The sequence below is a fragment of the Ascaphus truei genome, chromosome 15, assembly GCF_040206685.1.
Source record: "Ascaphus truei isolate aAscTru1 chromosome 15, aAscTru1.hap1, whole genome shotgun sequence".
Taxonomy (NCBI): domain Eukaryota; kingdom Metazoa; phylum Chordata; class Amphibia; order Anura; family Ascaphidae; genus Ascaphus; species Ascaphus truei.
This window is the reverse complement of record NC_134497.1, coordinates 36,609,032-36,629,697: the sequence shown is the minus strand read 5'-3', so window position 1 is coordinate 36,629,697 and position 20,666 is coordinate 36,609,032. Positions and strand designations below refer to the sequence as shown.

The 20,666-nt window shown below is 56.4% G+C and overlaps 2 protein-coding genes across 5 annotated transcripts in view; one reads left to right on the top strand and one right to left on the bottom strand.

Moving 5' to 3' along the window:
* The window catches only part of LOC142466814 (uncharacterized), a 361,963-nt gene extending 352,512 nt beyond the window's left edge, over positions 1-9,451 (bottom strand). Inside the window, exons 1-2 of one of the 2 annotated variants that reach the window (XM_075572283.1) lie at positions 8,625-8,765; positions 697-887 (exon numbers count right to left, since the gene is read on the bottom strand). The gene's annotated coding sequence lies outside the window, so the exon portion shown is untranslated. Of the gene's footprint in view, positions 1-696; positions 888-8,624 lie in introns of both variants that reach the window. The other variant, XM_075572280.1, reaches the window with a different exon arrangement.
* Positions 1-20,666, top strand: part of LOC142466812 (uncharacterized) — a 557,357-nt gene that overhangs the window by 116,216 nt on the left and 420,475 nt on the right. The gene's annotated exons all lie outside the window — the stretch shown is intronic.

Below are 20,666 nucleotides of genomic sequence, written 5' to 3'. Positions count from 1 at the left end.
ATGCTCTGTAGCACTGGTTAATTGGGGCCACTTACCGCTTAAAAGGGGGGTCCAAACACTCCCTACTTACAACTCTGCACACCTCTGTTATACCTTGTGCCATCTAGGGGTTTAATGCATATAGCCTCAAGCATGCAATACCACACCAAGTGATCCGGTTTAAAACGCAGTTAAAAACATTTACTTTACAATTACTGTGGGTCACATATGCTCTGTAGCACTGGTTAATTGGGGCCACTTACCCCTTACAATTTTGTCCTATTGGCCATTATATACATAGGAAAGACAGGGCTAACGCCAGCCTGAAGTAGGTGATAAAATATTTGCGGTATTTCTGCCGTTCATCCCGTTAAGATAAATATTGGAACTTGATGTATGGCAGTTTTTACTTTAAAATGTGATATTATGCCCGTTTTGTATCGTATCTGATGCTTTTAATGGGTTTGAAAAAAGTGATTTCTTTTTGGCGCTGCAACGCTGATTCAATGCACGCTAATAATAAGGCGCTTTTTTATTGGCGGTTATACGGCATTTTTGGTTACCGCAGCTTGATGTATCCGGCCCTATGACTCAAGTCGTTTAGTGATATTAAGTTCTAGTTGACCCGTAATGGTGTATGCAGATTTATCACTATTTGCAATTTAACATCAGTAATAAGACAATAGAGATGTAACACAACACACATATTCTGATTACCTTGTGCTGACGCGTTACTTTTCCACTGCGTACACCACTTGATACCAAGCTCTTTCCCGTATTCATCTCCATACCAGACCAGGAGATCTGTGTGTTGGGGGAGATCTGTACAGGTTCTGTAGTAGATTTTCCTGTGGTACTGGAACGCCACAAGGTTCTGTTCTTTCTCGTTTCTCGCACAATTTACAAACCTAAAATTGGGACAGTTAGTGAGGTCTCAAAATAATGTCTATTTTATAAAGGAAGAGCTGAAAAAAGATACAAGTTGATAATAATGTGACTTTTCTTTTCTTTCTTCTCTATAGCTTTTGAGGTGATCAGAGGTTAACGAAGAGCCATGTATATATACTAGAGGTGCGCTAACTTTTCTGTTTTGCCCCCCCCCTGTCAGCTCCCCCCCCCTTCCCGGCTCTGAGCTTTGCGGCGTCATATGATATCATGACGTCACGTGACGCTGTGTTGTCATAGCGACGCATCGCCGAAGAGGCAGTTCATGGCCACGCCAAGCCCCCCTCCCCCCGCGCATCCCATCGCTCCACATAGACCACAGATCGCAGATTTGACCCGTGCAGGCAGTCAGACGCACGTGCAGCAGTGACCACTGGGGTCGTAGCCTAAGGCCGAGTCCATAGAACGACAGGCCGCGCTGAGCCGTGCGGACGCTCAGCGCTGAGCCGTTGCATCCTCAATGAGGATGCCTTGAGAGGGGGCTCACGCAAGCGTCCGCAGGCGTGCTGAGGCTTTGGAATTCTCAGCCGACAGCCAAGCTGTTTTTCAGCGCGCTGTCGGCTGAAAACATCCAATAAGCCTGAAGCAGCGTCAACGTCACGGCGCGGTGACGTTGACATCGTGACGTTGACGTCAGTGTGTCGCAGGCGATTGGCCCAGCGACGTCACTGCCCCGCCTCCAACCACCTCCCCCCGGCTCCCTTCGCGCACGCTGGCTCGCCTGCAAGTCCGTGGAATCGCGCTGACTTAAGCAGGCGAGCCTCAGCGTTAGCGCGCCTCCGCTCTCCTGAAGCCTCTATGGCCCCGGCCTTAGGCTACATACGAGCAGCAATGGTGCTCAACAATGCTGTGAGGAGAAGACAGGAGTGAGGGGAGAGGTGCAAAGAGCTGCTGTGATCACATGCTCATTGCCATTAACGTGAGTGGATGTTAAAGTGCAATTGAGGCTATTGCACTTTAGTGAATCTAGTGTTTGGTAAACAGAGGAGGCAAAGTGGATACGGAAAAATAACCCCCTGCAGATCAGTACCTGGGAGGCAAATAAAGGGTGTGGGAGGAAGGGGATACAGAACACAAACAGCAATAGAAACACAGTAAGAGAAACAATCTGGGACTGGTAACTGTTCTCTTGAGGGGATATAGGGGAAATAATTTGACAAGCTGTATGGGGGATAAATAAAATGAATATTTCTGTAACTTCAGTAGTTTCGGGAGGTTTTGCAAGGATTTGGAAAGACAATAAGTGATTGTAATTGTCACAGAGTAATAGTCTGGAGAATATAGATTTGCCATTAGCTGCCCAGTATACTACGTAAAGTAGTGTAGGTGACAGCAACCAAAGTTATCCATAATGTCAACAACTGCATCTGGTTAAATAAGGCTTTGAAAAGTGTGGCCCTGCGTTCCTAAGACGGGGAAAGACTTGTGTGGGGTGAGAGGAAAAGGAGCGCTTAGGATAGCTAGCAAGAAGAAAAGGCTGATTACTTCAAACCCAAAAGAGTTTGTACAGAGTAGGAAAATGGTATTTAAAGGGACAGTCGATCCTAAGAAGAACGTGAACCAACAATAATGGCATATTTAGTAGGTTAAATGTAGCAAATTGTCAAGTTAAAAAACCCGTTTACCAAACAAAAAAACATAACACTTCCATAGAAAACAAAGTACCGTATTTCCTCGATTCAAAGACCCACCTTGTTTCCCATTTTCACATGTCTGGAATAGGGATGCGTCTTAGAATCAATGTACTAAAAAAAAAAAAAAATTTAATCAGCTAGGGGCGCTGCTGCTGGAGATGCCCGCCGGGGATCTTCCAGTCTGCAGAAAGAGCATGGCTGCAATCACGCCCCCCTCCTCCCCTTCCATGAGGTGCAGAGATCGGAGATGCCTGCCAGGGATCTTCACATTGCCCAGAAGCCCCCCTCCCGAATCCTTGTGTGAACTGCAGGAGGTGCAGAGGTAGCTGTGTCTCTCTCTGTGTCTGTGTCTCACCCTCTGTGTGCCTCTCTCTCTGTCTCTGTGTGTGTCTTTCTTTGTGTCTGTATGTGCCTCCCTCCCCCCTTCCCTCCATTCGCCCTCCCCCTTCCCTCCATTCGCCCTCCCCCTTCCCTCTCCCCCCCTTCCCTCTCCCCCCCTTCCCTCCATTCGCTCTCCCCCTTCCCTCCATTCGCTCTCCCCCTTCCCTCCATTCGCTCTCCCCCCCTTCCCTCCATTCGCTCTCCCCCCCTTCCCTCCATTCGCTCTCCCCCCCTTCCCTCCATTCGCTCTCCCCCCTTCCCTCCATTCGCTCTCCCCCCCTTCCCTCCATTCGCTCTCCCCCCCTTCCCTCCATTCGCTCTCCCCCCCTTCCCTCCATTCGCTCTCCCCCCCTTCCCTCCATTCGCTCTCCCCCCTTCCCTCCATTCGCTCTCCCCCCTTCCCTCCATTCGCTCTCCCCCCCTTCCCTCCATTCGCTCTCCCCCCCCTTTCCTCCACTCGCTCTTACCCCCTTCCCTCTCCCCCTTCCCTCCATTCGCTCTCCCTCCCTTCCCTCTCCCCCCCTTCCCTCCATTCGCTCTCCCCCCTTCCCTCCATTCGCTCTCCCCCTTCCCTCTCCCCCTTCCCTCTCCCCCCCTTCCCTCCATTCGCTCTCCCTCGCCTTTCCTCCATTCTCTCCCTCCCCTCCATTCTCTCCCTCCCCCTTCCTCCCCTCTCCTCCATTCTCTCCCCCCCTCCATTCTCTCCCCTCCATTCTCTCCCTCCCTCCTTTCCTCCATTCTGTGTCTGCCTGTCCCTCCCCATTGGTTATTGAAGGGTCATGTAACCCTGCTAGTTAAAAAAAATAAAAAATTCTGCACTAATATAGTGGGATTTTTCCCCCATTTTTTTAAAAAATTAAATCAAGGTTGTGTCTTACAGTAGAATCAATGGCGTCTTACATTCGAGGAAATAGGGTAATTATAATGCCCTCATTAATCAAAACACATACATGTTCCTGGAGAAATACAGAACAGGATTTCTTTCACAATACACAAATAACTAAAACAGTTATTTTAACCCTTTGAGTGACGGAGGGGTCACATGATCGCTCCCTCACTGATGACAGCTCTCTGTCTGTGTGTGTCTCATTCTCTGTGTGTGTCCCTCTGTGTGTGTGTGTCTCTCTCTCTGTGTCTGTGCCTCTCCCCTTCCCTCCATTTGCTCCCTCCCCCCTTTTGCTCCCTTCCCCCTTTCGCTCCCTTCCCCCTTTTGCTCCCTTCCCTCCCTCCCTTCCCTCCATTCGCTCCCTCCCCCCATCCCTCCATTCGCTCTTCCCCTTCCCTCCATTCGCTCTTCCCCCTTCCCTCCATTCGCTCTCCCCACCTTCCCTCCTTTCACTCTCCCCCCCTTCCCTCCTTTCGCTCTCCCCCCTTCCCTCCATTCGCTCTCCCCCCCTTCCCTCCTTTCGCTTTCCACCCCCTTCCCTCCTTTCGCTTTCCACCCCCTTCCCTCCTTTCGCTCTCCCCCCCTTCCCTCCTTTCGCTCTCCCCCTTCCCTCCATTCGCTCTCCCCCCTTCACTCCATTCGCTCTCCCCCCTTTCCTCCATTCGCTCTCCCCCCCTTCCCTCCATTCGCTCTCCCCCCTTCCCTCTCCCCCGCCTTCCCTCCATTCTCTCCCCCCTTCCCTCCATTCTCTCTCCCCCTTCCCTCCATTCCCTCCCCCCTTTGCTCCATTCTTTCCCTCCATTCTCTCCCTCCCCCCTTTCCTCCATTCTGTGTCTGCCTGTCCCTCCCCATTGGTTATTGAAGGGTCATGACACCCTGCTAGTTAAAATAAAATAAAAAATTCTGCACATTTAATATAGTGGGATTTTTTCCCCATTTTTTAAAATTAAATCAAGGTTGTGTCTTAGAATTAATGGCGTCTTACATTCGAGGAAATAGGGTAATTATAATGCCCTCATTAATCAAAACACATAAATGTTCCTGGAGAAATACAGAACAGGATTTCTTTCACAATACACAACTAAGTAAAACAGTTATTTTAACCCTTTGAGTGACGGATGGGTCACGTGATCGCTCCCTCGCTGATGACAGCTCTCTGTCTGTGTGTGTCTCATTCTCTGTGTGTCCCTCTCTCTGTGTGTGTGTCTCTCTGTGTCTGTGCCTCTCCCCTTCCCTCCATTTGTTCCCTCCCCCCTTTTGCTCCCTCCACCCCTCCCCCCCTCCCCTCCATTCGCTCCCTCCCCCCATCCCTCCATTCGCACCCTCCCCCCATCCCTCCATTCGCTCTTCCCCTTCCCTCCTTTCACTCTCCCCCCTTCACTCCATTCGCTCTCCCCCCTTTCCTCCATTCGCTCTCCCCCCCTTCCCTCCATTCGCTCTCCCCCCTTCCCTCTCCCCCGCCTTCCCTCCATTCTCTCCCCCCTTCCCTCCATTCTCTCTCCCCTTCCCTCCATTCTCTCTCCCCCTTCCCTCCATTCCCTCCCCCCTTTGCTCCATTCTTTCCCTCCATTCTCTCCCTCCCCCCTTTCCTCCATTCTGTGTCTGCCTGTCCCTCCCCATTGGTTATTGAAGGGTCATGACACCCTGCTAGTTAAAAAAAAATAAAAAATTCTGCACATTTAATATAGTGGGATTTTTTCCCCATTTTTTAAAATTAAATCAAGGTTGTGTCTTAGAATTAATGGCGTCTTACATTCGAGGAAATAGGGTAATTATAATGCCCTCATTAATCAAAACACATAAATGTTCCTGGAGAAATACAGAACAGGATTTCTTTCACAATACACAACTAAGTAAAACAGTTATTTTAACCCTTTGAGTGACGGATGGGTCACGTGATCGCTCCCTCGCTGATGACAGCTCTCTGTCTGTGTGTGTCTCATTGTCTGTGTGTGTCTCATTCTGTGTGTTGTCTGTGTGTCTCTCTCTCTCTGTCTCTGTGTGTCTCCCTCTCCCCTTCCCTCCATTCGCTTCCTCCCCCCCTTACCTCCATTCGCTCTTCCCCCTTCCCTCCATTCGCTCTCCCCCTTCCCTCTCCCCCGCCTTCCCTCCATTCGCTCTCCCCCCCTTCCCTCCATTCGCTCTCCCCCTTCCCTCAATTCGCTCTCCCCCTTCCCTCTCCCCCGCCTTCCCTCTGTTCTCTCCCTCCCCTCCCCCGCCTTCCATCTCCCCCGCCTTCCCTCCATTCGCTCTCCCCCACTTCCCTCCATTCGCTCTCCCCCACTTCCCTCCATTCGCTCTCCCCCTTCCCTCTCCCCCGCTTTCCCTCCATTCGCTCTCCCCCGCCTTCCCTCCATTCTCTCCCTCCCCTCACCCGCCTTCCCTCCATTCGCTCTCTCCCCCCCTTCCCTCCATTCGCTCTCCCCCCCTACCCTCCATTCGCTCTCCCCCCCTACCCTCCATTCGCTCTCCCCCCCTACCCTCCATTCGCTCTCCCCCCCTACCCTCCATTCGCTCTCCCCCCCTTCCCTCCATTCGCTCTCCCCCCCTTCCCTCCATTCGCTCTCCCCCCCTTCCCTCCATTCGCTCTCCCCCGCCTTCCCTTCATTCGCTCTCCCCCGCCTTCCCTCCATTCTCTCCCTCCCCCGCCTTCCCTCCATTCGCTCTCCCCCGCCTTCCCTCCATTCTCTCCCTCCCCCTTCCCTCCATTCGCCCTCCCCCTTCCCTCTCCCCACCTTCGCCCTCCCCCTTCCCTCTCCCCCCCCCCCTTCCCTCTCCCCCCCTTCGCCCTCCCCCTTCGCCCTCCCCCTTCCCTCTCCCCCCCTTCGCCCTCCCCCTTCCCTCTCCCCCCCTTCGCCCTCCCCCTTCCCTCTCCCCCCCTTCGCCCTCCCCCTTCCCTCTCCCCCCCTTCCCTCCATTCGCTCTCCCCCTTCCCTCCATTCTCTCTCCCCCCCTTCCCTCCATTCGCTCTCCCCCTTCCCTCCATTCGCTCTCCCCCTTCCCTCTCCCCCCCTTCCCTCTCCCCCCCTTCCCTCTCCCCCCCTTCCCTCCATTCGCTCCCCCCTCTTCCCTCCATTCGCCCTCCCCCCTTCCCTCCATGCTCTCTCACCCCCTTCCCTCCATTCGCTCTCCCCCCCTTCCCTCCATTCGCTCTCCCCTGCCTTTCCTCCATTCTCTCCCTTCTCTCCTCTCCCTCCCCCCTCCATTCTCTCCCTCCCCCCCTTCCCTCCCCCGTTTGCTCCATTCTTTCCCTCCCCCCTTTCCTCCATTCTGTGTCTGCCTGTCCCTCCCCATTGGTTATTGAAGGGTCATGTAACCCTGCTAGTTAAAAAAAATAAAAAATTCTGCACATTTAGTATAGTGGGATTTTTTCCCCATTTTTTAAAATTAAATCAAAGTTGTGTCTTAGAATCAATGGCGTCTTACATTCGAGGAAATAGGGTAATTATAATGCCCTCATTAATCAAAACACACAACTGTTCCTGGAGAAATACAGAACAGGATTTCTTTCACAATACACAAATAAGTAAAACAATTATTTTAACCCTTTGAGTGACGGAGGGGTCATGTGATCGCTCCCTCGCTGATGACAGACTGGACGGGGAGACCCCCTCCCTTCTATCCCACGTAGTGATAGATCCGTCCTGCCGTGCACAGGAGCACAGAATGACAACTTCGCTAGGAAAACCAGCAGGATTATTATGACGTAGCTATTACATCATGGGGCCAGACGCGGAGACATAGTGATTTCATGTTTTTCCGCCACTAGGTTGGATTTAAGGGCTGGGACTCGCTGCGCTCGGCGGCGCGGACGGCCGCACGAGCGTTCCCCACCAGCAGGGGAATCCTCCCCAGCCGGTCCCAGTCCCCCCCGCTGCTGGCTCACTACGCACTGTGACGCATCAGCCGGCAGGGGATTCAAGAAAATTGTGATCCCGAGCGGTGACGCGTCACGTGGTGCGCTGATGAGCCAATCAGCGGCGGGGGCGGGAGCTCTCATCAGGCAGCTTCCTACTCAAGGTAGTGTGTGTTTTTGTGGCAGAAGGGGGAGGGAGCTGCTTACCTTACAGCAGCCCGCAGCAGCTCCCTCCTGCAGCCCGAGCCCGTGGAGCAAGAGAGGGGGGGGAGTATCGGGTCCCTCCGCTCAAGCCACGCCCCCACGTCCACCTCCCGCTCCCTACAGACCGCATATCACATAATGATATGTAGTTTGCCTTGTTATCTTATGCCCAGATAAATGTGTGTAATAATGCAGCTTTTGACTGTAAGCTCATAACATTGAACCATCTTTTAACTTGCTCCTTTTCAGCTTTAACCTTCATTTTGGCAGAAAAATCATTTAAGAAAGAAAATATCAGCATGGCAGCTCCCAGCTCTTCAGACTAATTTATAGTCATTATATATCCTTTATGGCACCAATATAGTGCATACATGTTGCTTCAATTTACTGTTATTTAAGTGTAACTTAATTTGACTTCTCCACAGTTCAGTAAGTGTGCTGAGCTGTCTCTGAGTGACTCTATTTTGTTATTGTTTTCCTGGTTGCTTGGCGACGTGACGTCATAATGCGCTGCGATGAAGTCAGACAACAACCAGGAAGTAGAGGCTGCAGTGGCTGCCCGGCTGTAAACACAGGTGATGGGTATGAGGTGATTGTGTAACCCCTAGGGGTGTATATACTTGTTAGTGTCACTATTGCAGTAAGGTGAATGGTCTGAGGAGAGGACGTGTCTGTCCTGAAACGCCACGTGTTTGCATATACCTGCTCTGATGCTTTGAATACAAAGTAAGTTACTTACAGAAAAGGCTCCTGTGTGCTTCCTGCACCACTTTATTTCTTCATCTTCTCTTTCCCGGAAGTGGAGACACTGACTACATCCAGGTCACAGCTCTGTGTCCTACTGCGCATGCTCACACTAAGGGGATCATGGGAGTTGTAGTTTTTAGAATTCAAAACGGATCAAGTGTCACATACTGTGCAGATTAGAAACAAGACAGTAACATTTCCCAGGCACTGTGCTAGGGAAAGATAGTACTTTCTGCATGTAGATGTGTATACTGCTCTTGGTCCTTAATATATTCCTGTAAAGCTGCTTCAGTTCGTCCCTTTTGGCCAATGTTGATATGAAGGAGGAACTGCGCATGCTCACACTATGGGGCTCATGGGAGTTGTAGTTTTTAGACTTCAAAATGGATCACGTGTCACATACTGTGTAGATTAGAAAGATTACACAGAGCCCCCTGCCTGCTCCCTCGCACAGAGCCAAGGTTGCCACCTTCAATTGATGGCCAACCTGGAGGGGGGAAAATCCCTTATATGGCGGCGTGCTGCGGGGTCTCATGACATCCTGCTGCAACTCCCCCTCCAATTGCAGTGAATGCTATGTGATGTTGTGACGCTACACGGTGTCATGTTGTCATGGCAAAGTGACGCCGCGTAGTGTCGACATCAAGTAGCGTCCAATTGACATGGTAACGTGCAGCCATGTTCGGTGCAGTTGAAGGGGAATTGCAGAAGAATGCCGATGACGTGGACACCACAGCAAGCGGCCACCCTCCCCCGCAGCAGCACACCGCCACTGCCACCCGGAGATTGACGGGCTAACCTGTAGCCCGGAGGAAAGTACCTGAAACCCGGAGTCTCCAGGTCAAACCCTGCACAGGCCCTCCCCCTGCTCCCTCACCCAGAGCCCCCCCCCTGCTCCCTCTCCCAGAGCCCCCCCCCCGCTCCCTCACCCAGAGCCCCCCCTGCTCCCTCACCCAGAGCCCCCCCCTGCTCCCTCACCCAGAGCCCCCCCCCTGCTCCCTCACCCAGAGCCCCCCCCCTGCTCTCTCACCCAGAGCCCCCCCCTGCTCCCTCACCCAGAGCCCCCCCTTGCTCCTTCACCCAGAGCCCCCCTTGCTCCTTCACCCAGAGCCCCCCTTGCTCCTTCACCCAGAGCCCCCCTTGCTCCTTCACCCAGAGCCCCCCTTGCTCCTTCACCCAGAGCCCCCCCCCTGCTCCTTCACCCAGAGCCCCCCCTGCTCCTTCACCCAGAGCCCCCCCTGCTCTTTCACCCAGAGCCCCCCTGCTCCTTCACCCAGAGCCCCCCTGCTCCTTCACCCAGAGCCCCCCCTGCTCCTTCACCCAGAGCCCCCCCTGCTCCTTCACCCAGAGCCCCCCCTGCTCCTTCACCCAGAGCCCCCCCTGCTCCTTCACCCAGAGCCCCCCCTTGCTCCTTCACCCAGAGCCCCCCCCTGCTCCCTCACCCAGAGCCCCCCCCTGCTCCCTCACCCAGAGCCCCCCCCTGCTCCCTCACCCAGAGCCCCCCCTGCTCCCTCACCCAGAGCCCCCCCTGCTCCCTCACCCAGAGCCCCCCCTGCTCCCTCACCCAGAGCCCCCCCCTGCTCCCTCACCCAGAGCCCCCCCCTGCTCCCTCACCCAGAGCCCCTCCCTGCTCCCTCACCCAGAGCCCCCCCCTGCTCCCTCACCCAGAGCCCCCCCTGCTCCCTCACCCAGAGCCCCCCCTGCTCCCTCACCCAGAGCCCCCCCCTGCTCCCTCACCCAGAGCCCCCCCCTGCTCCCTCACCCAGAGCCCCCCCTGCTCCCTCACCCAGAGCCCCCCCTGCTCCCTCACCCAGAGCCCCCCCTGCTCCCTCACCCAGAGCCCCCCCCTGCTCCCTCACCCAGAGCCCCCCCCTGCTCCCTCACCCAGAGCCCCCCCCTGCTCCCTCACCCAGAGCCCCCCCCTGCTCCCTCACCCAGAGCCCCCCCCTGCTCCCTCACCCAGAGCCCCCCCCTGCTCCCTCACCCAGAGCCCCCCCCTGCTCCCTCACCCAGAGCCCCCCCCTGCTCCCTCACCCAGAGCCCCCCCTGCTCCCTCACCCAGAGCCCCCCCTGCTCCCTCACCCAGAGCCCCCCCTGCTCCCTCACCCAGAGCCCCCCCTGCTCCCTCACCCAGAGCCCCCCTGCTCCCTCACCCAGAGCCCCCCTGCTCCCTCACCCAGAGCCCCCCCTGCTCCCTCACCCAGAGCCCCCCCTGCTCCCTCACCCAGAGCCCCCCCTGCTCCCTCACCCAGAGCCCCCCCTGCTCCCTCACCCAGAGCCCCCCCTGCTCCCTCACCCAGAGCCCCCCCCTGCTCCCTCACCCAGAGCCCCCCCCTGCTCCCTCACCCAGAGCCCCCCCTGCTCCCTCACCCAGAGCCCCCCCTGCTCCCTCACCCAGAGCCCCCCCTGCTCCCTCACCCAGAGCCCCCCCTGCTCCCTCACCCAGAGCCCCCCCTGCTCCCTCACCCAGAGCCCCCCCTGCTCCCTCACCCAGAGCCCCCCCTGCTCCCTCACCCAGAGCCCCCCCTGCTCCCTCACCCAGAGCCCCCCCTGCTCCCTCACCCAGAGCCCCCCCTGCTCCCTCACCCAGAGCCCCCCCTGCTCCCTCACCCAGAGCCCCCCCTGCTCCCTCACCCAGAGCCCCCCCTGCTCCCTCACCCAGAGCCCCCCCTGCTCCCTCACCCAGAGCCCCCCCTGCTCCCTCACCCAGAGCCCCCCCTGCTCCCTCACCCAGAGCCCCCCCTGCTCCCTCACCAGAGCCCCCCCTGCTCCCTCACCCAGAGCCCCCCCTGCTCCCTCACCCAGAGCCCCCCCTGCTCCCTCACCCAGAGCCCCCCCTGCTCCCTCACCCAGAGCCCCCCCTGCTCCCTCACCCAGAGCCCCCCCTGCTCCCTCACCCAGAGCCCCCCCTGCTCCCTCACCCAGAGCCCCCCCTGCTCCCTCACCCAGAGCCCCCCCTGCTCCCTCACCCAGAGCCCCCCCTGCTCCCTCACCCAGAGCCCCCCCTGCTCCCTCACCCAGAGCCCCCCCTGCTCCCTCACCCAGAGCCCCCCCCTGCTCCCTCACCCAGAGCCCCCCCTGCTCCCTCACCCAGAGCCCCCCATGCTCCCTCACCCAGAGCCCCCCCTGCTCCCTCACCCAGAGCCCCCCCTGCTCCCTCACCCAGAGCCCCCCCTGCTCCCTCACCCAGAGCCCCCCCTGCTCCCTCACCCAGAGCCCCCCCTGCTCCCTCACCCAGAGCCCCCCCTGCTCCCTGACACAGAGCAGCCCCCCCTGCTCCCTGACACAGAGCAGCCCCCCCCTGCTCCCTGACACAGAGCAGCCCCCCCTGCTCCCTGACACAGAGCAGCCCCCCTTGCTCCCTGACACAGAGCAGCCCCCCTTGCTCCCTGACACAGAGCAGCCCCCCTTGCTCCCTGACACAGAGCAGCCCCCCTTGCTCCCTGACACAGAGCAGCCCCCCCTGCTCCCTGACACAGAGCAGCCCCCCTTGCTCCCTGACACAGAGCAGCCCCCCTTGCTCCCTGACACAGAGCAGCCCCCCCTGCTCCCTGACACAGAGCAGTCCCCCCTGCTCCCTGACACAGAGCAGCCCCCCTTGCTCCCTGACAGAGAGCGCCCCGCCGTGCTCCATCACACACACACACACACACACACACACACACACACACACACACACACACACACACACACACACACACACACACACACACACACACACACACACACACACACACACACACACACACACACACACACACACACACACATATATAGGGTGACCATTTGTCCCGTTTTTGCCGGAACAGTACTGTTTTTTTCCTGATCACCCTGGCAGTGGGCACCATTGGGTTAATCCCTTCTCACTCTAGGTAGGACAGGAAGTAGACTTTTGCAGGTACTGTAGGCCATTTTTTATTTTGTAAAGGGACTCACCTACTGCACCTAGTGCAGATATCCAGGGTCTCAGCCCCTCTGCCCTGAAGCTCCGATCGACACGCCCTGCTGGTGGCAAGACTGAGACCCCTTAGAGTCGGGGGAGCCCCTGGAACCCATTACATCCGTGGGGTGGGGAGCAGCTGCAGCCGCGGGCGTGGAAGCTTACATGCAAGGAAGCCCCAGTACCAAACGGAAGGTAAACAGAGGGGTGAATAGCAGCTGCAGCTGAGAGCCGTGGAGGCCCAGACTCACCGCATTAGCGTCTGGTACGCTGCGGTAAAAGTACCCCAGGAGCCCGCTACACGCGGAGGGGGGAGCAGCCATAGCTGCGAGCCGGAGAAAAGGCTCAAATTGACCGCGCTAGCGTCTGGAACGCTGCGGTAGAGGGAACAGTGCACGCGGCCGCACGGGAGCACGCGCGTCACGTTCCGGCCGGCAGATGCGTGCACAGACACGCGGGCCGTGCACGAGCACTTGATGACGTCATAGAAGCGACGAACACACTGTGTGTATGTGTGAGTGAGAGCTGCAGCATGTAACTCTCAGCAGGGAGAAGCAAAGTGCTGGAAATGGATTTGAAAATGAAAATACCCAAAACTTCAGTTCCCCAGACTAGGTGAGTCCTTAGTTTTTAGTTCTACATGGGAAAGAGAGATGGTCTATATACATTAGGGTGTATGTTTAGTATTTATTTTGTTTTATAATATAGTTCGGTGGTTACCCTCCCAGAAGCAGAATCTTCAAAAGGGACGGGGGAATCCCTGCAACATAAATGGAAGGTTGCTAAGAAAACTAAATGGTGTTCAGCTTGTGAGAAACCAGCCCTAATAGGGAAGTAATTATGTGAAGATTGTCTTAAGGCAGCTGCAGGTGATACCAATGAACAAATGAGCACTTTCCTTGTACTGTATGAAGGAGGCTGTTAAACAGAGTGTTGATGTGGCAGTCCAGCAAGCTGTTAACCCTGCACAGAAAAGATCTAGATCCCAAACCAGTCTGGATAAGGGGAAAGGTTTTTCATCAGATGAGTCTGACATTGATTGTTTTCAAGTATCAGAGGGTGAAATGGATTCATCAGATCAAGATATTCAGGAAGAGGAATCTGAATTTGATGTAGAAATGGTGGATACACTCATCAAAGCCATGATACAGGCACTGGAACTAGAAGACACTGAGGAGTTAACCCACAAGAAGGATAAACTTTTGGGGGCAAAACAAAGAAAAGGTAGAGTCTTTCCTATCCATCAAGTAATTAAGGACCTCATTCAGGTGGAGTTGGCGCGACCAGACGCCAGAGTATTTACACCTAAAAGATTTGGGAAGATGTATCCATTCCCACAAGAGGAGGAAATTTTTTTGGGATGTCAGCCCAAAGGTGGATACTGCTATATCCAGAATAGTAAAAAAGACCACAATCCCAATAGAGGAAGCTGCGTCATTGAAGGACGCTATGGATAGGAAGATGGATTATGTATTGAAGAAAGCATACGTTACCGCAGGAACATCCTACAAACCTGCCATAGCAACTACGTCAGCAGCAAGGGCTATGCGAGTATGGATTGCCAACATTGAAGAGGCAATAGACAACGGCGTAAAAAGAAGTGCTATTCTTAAAGCACTGTCAGAAGTAAAATGGGCAACAGATTACATAGCAGAAGCCTCATTGGATGCGATAAAATTAGCAGCCAAATCTATGGCGCTGGCGGTATCAGCAAGAAGGGCTTTATGGCTCAGAAACACAAAAACACAAAAGACACAGCCCACTTTTGTCCTTTATGGCTCAGACAGTGGATGGCTGACACAGCATCAAAGAACAGCTTGTGTGGATTACCAGTTGAAGGTGAGTTCCTCTTCGGTAACAAACTGGATGCAATAATAACAAAAGCATCAGGAGGTAAGAGCACTTTTTTACCTCAGGAAAACAGGGCCAGAAGATTCGGTTTCCAATAGGCTAATAGAAACCAGTATAAGGAAGCAAAGGCATATAGACCTGGCAGGGCATCTCCAAGACAAACAACATGGAGGGGCGGCCAGAACCGGCTTTTTCGTGGCGCCAGAGGAAGAGGATCATTCACAAAGAATAAGTCCACATGAAGGTCAGAGGGCCCAGCAGTTGCCAGTAGGAGGGCGACTGAAGCAGTTTTCTGCAACATGGGCCCAAACAATACAGGACAATTAGGTATTATAGACCATTCATCAGGGGTACAGTATAGAATTCAGAGATGCCAAGAAGAAATATGGGCTTAATAACATGGATACAGTCCAAGGAAAAAAGAAGGCAGATGAATTCGGCTTTAAAGATATTAGTACAAGCAGAAGTAATAAAGAAGGTACCTCAGGAAGACAGAGGAAGTGGAATTTATTCCAGGATTTTTCTAGTAAAGAAACCTACAGGGGATTACAGAGCAATCCTAGACCTAAGAAAGGTGAATTTATTCTTGAAAATAAGAAAATTCTAGATGGTGTCGTTGAACCTGATTATTCAAGAGGTACAACCAGGAGACTGGATGGTGGCGATAGACTTAAAAGATGCTTATCTACATGTGCCCATAGCAAAGGGACACCAAAGATTCCTAAGGTTTGCAGTAAATCAAAATCATTATCAGTACACAGCACTGCCATTTGGTATGGCGACTTCCCCAAGGACGTTTACAAAGGTTCTAGCCCCTATAGTGGCAGAAATTAGAGAAAGAGGGGTAGAAATATACCCATACCTGGACGACATCCTGGTAAAATCAAAAAGTCTGGAGCAACTCCAACAAGACCAGAAGATGGTAATAACCTTCCTGGAACAGCATGGTTGGTTAATAAACAGAGACAAGAGCCATCTCATGCCCACTCATCTGTTAAGATTTCTGGGGGTAGAATTCGACACAGCAAAAGGAGAAGTGAGACTACCAGACGCAAAGAGGCAAGACATAGCCATGCAAACAAAGAAGCTCAGGAAAGCTACCAGGACTTCAGCAGAAGTATGCATGAAGCTCCTAGGGAAATTCCCTGCAACATTAAGCGTCACAAAATGGGCAGCACTACATATGAGACCATTACAAAACAATTCCTGCAGCAATGGAACGGGAATCACAAGGGCACAAGACAAAGAATCTTGTTACACCCACACACAAAAAGGAATTAAAGTGGTGGGAAGATACTCGAAACCTGGAAAAAAAGGACAAACACTACAACCATTGCACTGGGTAAGAATTACAACAGATGCGAGCAACGCAGGTTGGGGTGCCAAGATGGGAGAAACATTGGTGCATGGAAGCTGGGATTGGTCGCAGGCAGGTCAGAGGAAGCCGGGGGCGGGACTTCCGCTTTGTGCAAAGCACGTGAGTGTGTCTGTTTTCCCGCTCTGTGCGCGGTGAGTGTTCCCCTTCTGTCCCGGGTCCCAGCCAGGGGGGTAATAGGAGGTGGTAGCGGCGGTGCGCCTGCCTTTGTACCACCTACCTTGTACATTTGCCCCCCGGCGCTCCCACCTTTGCCCCCCGGCGCTCCCACCTTTGTCCCCCGGCGCTCACTTCCCCCCGTCCCCTTGGTGTGGGTGATCGGCTCGGGGTGCGGGCAGTGGTTGCTGCGCGGTCGCGGGTGGTGCAGGGGGAAGCGGGGTGTGTGTATCAGTGTGTATCAGTGGGTGTGTGTGTATGTATCAGTGGGTCTGTGTGTGTGTATCAGTGGGTCTGTGTGTGTGTATCAGTGGGTCTGTGTGTGTGTATCAGTGGGTCTGTGTGTGTGTGTATCAGTGGGTCTGTGTGTGTGTGTGTGTATCAGTGGGTCTGTGTGTGTGTGTGTGTATCAGTGGGTCTGTGTGTGTGTGTGTGTATCAGTGGGTCTGTGTGTGTGTGTATCAGTGGGTCTGTGTGTGTGTATCAGTGGGTCTGTGTGTGTGTATCAGTGGGTCTGTGTGTGTGTATCAGTGGGTCTGTGTGTGTGTATCAGTGGGTCTGTGTGTGTGTATCAGTGGGTCTGTGTGTGTGTATCAGTGGGTCTGTGTGTGTGTATCAGTGGGTCTCTGTGTGTGTATCAGTGGGTCTGTGTGTGTGTGTATCAGTGGGTCTGTGTGTGTGTATCAGTGGGTCTGTGTGTGTGTGTATCAGTGGGTCTGTGTGTGTGTGTATCAGTGGGGTCTGTGTGTGTGTGTATCAGTGGGTCTGTGTGTGTGTGTGTATCAGTGGGTCTGTGTGTGTGTGTATCAGTGGGTCTGTGTGTGTGTGTGTGTGTGTGTGTGTGTGTGTGTGTATCAGTGGGTCTGTGTGTGTGTATCAGTGGGTCTGTGTGCGTGTATCAGTGGGTCTGTGTGTGTGCATCAGTGGGTCTGTGTGTGTGTATCAGTGGGTCTGTGTGTGTGTATCAGTGGGTCTGTGTGTGTGTGTGTGTGTGTATCAGTGGGTGTGTGTGTGTGTGTGTGTGTGTGTGTGTGTGTGTATCAGTGGGTGGGTGTGTATCAGTGTGTGTGTGTGTGTGTGTATCAGTGTGTGTATCAGTGTGTGTGTGTATCAGTGTGTGTGTGTGGGTATCAGTGTGTGTGTGTGTGTGTGTATCAGTGGGTGTGTGTGTGTGTGTGTGTGTGTGTATCAGTGGGTGTGTGTGTGTGTGTGTCAGTGGGTGTGTGTGTGTGGGTATCAGTGGGTGGGTGTGTGTGTGTGTATCAGTGGGTGGGGGTGTGTGTGTATCAGTGGGTGTGTGTGTGTGTATCAGTGGGTGTGGGTGTGTGTGTATCAGTGTGTGTGGGTGTGTGTACCAGTGTGTGTGTGTGTGTGTGTGTGTGTCCCTCTCCCTCACCCTCCCTGTCTCCCACTCCCTCACCCTCCCTGTCTCCCTCTCCCTCACTCCCTCACCCTCCCTGTCTCCCTCTCCCTCACTCCCTCACACTCCCTCTCCCTCCCTCTCCCTCCCTGTCTCCCTCGCCCTCACACTCCCTGTCTCCCTCGCCCTCACACTCCCTGTCTCCCTCTCCCTCACTCCCTCACCCTCCCTGTCTCCCTCTCCCTCACTCCCTCACCCTCCCTGTCTCCCTCGCCCTCACCCTCCCTGTCTCCCTCGCCCTCACACTCCCTGTCTCCCTCTCCCTCACTCCCTCACCCTCCCTGTCTCCCTCTCCCTCACTCCCTCACCCTCCCTGTCTCCCTCGCCCTCACCCTCCCTGTCTCCCTCGCCCTCACCCTCCCTGTCTCCCTCGCCCTCACCCTCCCTGTCTCCCTCGCCCTCACCCTCCCTGTCTCCCTCGCCCTCACCCTCCCTGTCTCCCTCGCCCTCACCCTCCCTGTCTCCCTCGCCCTCATCTTCCCTGTCTCCCTCGCCCTCACCCTCCATGTCTCCCTCGCCCTCACCCTCCCGGTCTCCCTCGCCCTCACCCCTCCCGGTCTCCCTCGCCCTCACCCTCTCGGTCTCCCTCGCCCTCACCCTCCCGGTCTCCCTCGCCCTCACCCTCTCGGTCTCCCTCGCCCTCACCCTCCCGTCTCCCTCGCCCTCACCCTCCCTGTCTCCCTCGCCCTCACCCTCCCTGTCTCCCTTGCCCTCACCCTCCCTGTCTCCCTCGCCCTCACCCTCCCTGTCTCCCTCGCCCTCACCCTCCCTGTCTCCCTCGCCCTCACCCTCCCTGTCTCCCTCGCCCTCACCCTCCCTGTCTCCCTCGCCCTCACCCTCCCTGTCTCCCTCGCCCTCGCCCTCACCCTCGCCCTCCCTGTCGCCCTCGCCCTCCCTGTCGCCCTCGCCCTCCCTGTCGCCCTCGCCCTCCCTGTCGCCCTCGCCCTCCCTGTCGCCCTCACCGTCTCCCTCGCCCTCTCCCTCACCGTCTCCCTCGCCCTCTCCCTCACCGTCACCCTCTCCCTCACGTATCCCTCTCCCTCGCCCTCCCTGTGTCCCTCTCCCTCGCCCTCCCTGTCTCCCTCACCGTCTGCCTCTCCCTCGCCATCTCCCTCGCCCTCCCTGTCTCCTTCTCCCTCGCCCACCCTGTCTCCCTCGCCCTCGCCCTCACCGTCTCCCTCGCCCTCCCTCACCATCTCCCTCTCCCTCACCGTCTCCCTCACCGTCTCCCTCTCCCTCACCGTCTCCCTCTCCCTCACCCTTTCCCTCACCCTTTCCCTCACCCTTTCCCTCACCCTTTCCCTCACCCTTTCCCTCACCCTCTCCCTCACCCTCTCCCTCTCCCTCACCCTCACCCTCTCCTCACCCTCTCCCTCACCCTCACCCTCTCCCTCAACCTCACCGTCTCCCTCAACCTCACCGTCTCCCTCTCCCACACCCTCACCGTTTACCTATCCCTCACCGTTTACCTCTCCCTCTCCCTCCCTGTCTCCCTCTCCCTCCCTGTCTCCCTCTCCCTCCCTGTCTCCCTCTCCCTCCCTGTTTCCTCTCCCTCCCTGTCTCCCTCTCCCTCCCTGTCTCCCTCTCCCTCCCTGTCTCCCTCTCCTCCCTGTCTCCCTCTCCCTCCCTCTCTCCCTCCCTCTCTCCCTCTCTCCCTCTCCCTCCCTCTCTCCCTCTCCCTCCCTCTCTCCCTCTCCCTCCCTGTCTCCCTCGCCCTCCCTGTCTCTCTCCCTCGCCCTCCCTGTCTCCCTCTCCCAATCCCTCCCTGTCTCCCTCGCCCTCGCCCTCCCTGTCTCTCGCCCTCGCCCTCCCTGTCTCTCGCCCTCGCCCTCCCCTGTCTCTCTCCCTCGCCCTCCCTGTCTTCCTCTCCCTCGCCCTCCCTGTCTTCCTCTCCCTCGCCCTCCCTGTCTCTCTCCCTCGCCCTCCCTGTCTCTCTCCCTCGCCCTCCCTGTCTCTCTCCCTCGCCCTCCCTGTCGTCTCTCCCTCGCCCTCCCTGTCTCTCTCCCTCGCCCTCCCTGTCTCTCTCCCTCGCCCTCCCTGTCTCTCTCCCTCGCCCTCCCTGTCTCTCTCCCTCGCCCTCCCTGTCTCTCTCCCTCGCCCTCCCTGTCTTCCTCTCCCTCGCCCTCCCTGTCTCTCTCCCTCGCCCTCCCTGTCTCTCTCCCCTCTCGCCCTCCCTGTCTCTCTCCCTCGCCCTCCCTGTCTCTCTCCCTCGCCCTCCCTGTCTCTCTCCCTCGCCCTCCCTGTCTCTCTCCCTCGCCCTCCCTGTCTCTCTCCCTCGCCCTCCCTGTCTCTCCTCCCTCGCCCTCCCTGTCTCTCTCCCTCGCCCTCCCTGTCTCTCCCTCCCTGTCTCTCCCCCTCGCCCTCCCTGTCTCTCCCCCTCCCTGTCTCTCCCCCTCGCCCTCCCTGTCTCTCCCCCTCGCCCTCCCTGTCTCTCCCCCTCGCCCTCCCTGTCTCTCTCCCCTCGCCCTCCCTGTCTCTCTCCCCCTCGCCCTCCCTGTCTTCCTCTCCCCCTCGCCCTCCCTGTCTCTCTCCCCTCGCCCTCCCTGTCTCTCCCTCGCCTCGCCCTACCTGTCTTCCTCTCCCTCGCCCTACCTGTCTTCCTCTCCCTCGCCCTACCTGTCTTCCTCTCCCTCGCCCTACCTGTCTTCCTCTCCCTCGCCCTACCTGTCCTTCCTCTCCCTCGCCCTCCCTGTCTTCCTCTCCCTCGCCCTCCCTGTCTTCCTCTCCCTCGCCCTACCTGTCTTCCTCTCCCTCGCCCTCCTGTCTTCCTCTCCCTCGCCCTACCTGTCTTCCTCTCCCTCGCCCTACCTGTCTTCCTCTCCCTCGCCCTCCCTGTCTTCCTCTCCCTCGCCCTACCTGTCTTCCTCTGCCCTCCTGTCTTCCTCTCCCTCGCCCTTCCTGTCTTCCTCTCCCTCGCCCTACCTGTCTTCCTCTCCCTGCCCTGCCTGTCTTCCTCTCCCTCGCCCTGCCTATCTTCCTCTCCCTCGCCCTCCCTGTCTTCCTCTCCCTCGCCCTCCCTGTCTTCCTCTCCCTCGCCCTCCCTGTCTTCCTCTCCTCGCCCTCCCTGTCTTCCTCTCCTCGCCTCCCTGTCTTCCTCTCCCTCGCCCTCCTGTCTTCCTCTCCCTCGCCTCCCTGTCTTCCTCTCCTCGCCTCCCTGTCTTCCTCTCCCTCGCCCTCCCTGTCTTCCTCTCCCTCGCCCTCCCTGTCTTCCTCCCTCGCCCCTCCTGTCTTCCTCTCCCTCGCCCTCCCTGTCTTCCTCTCCCTCGCCCTCCCTGTCTTCCTCTCCCTCGCC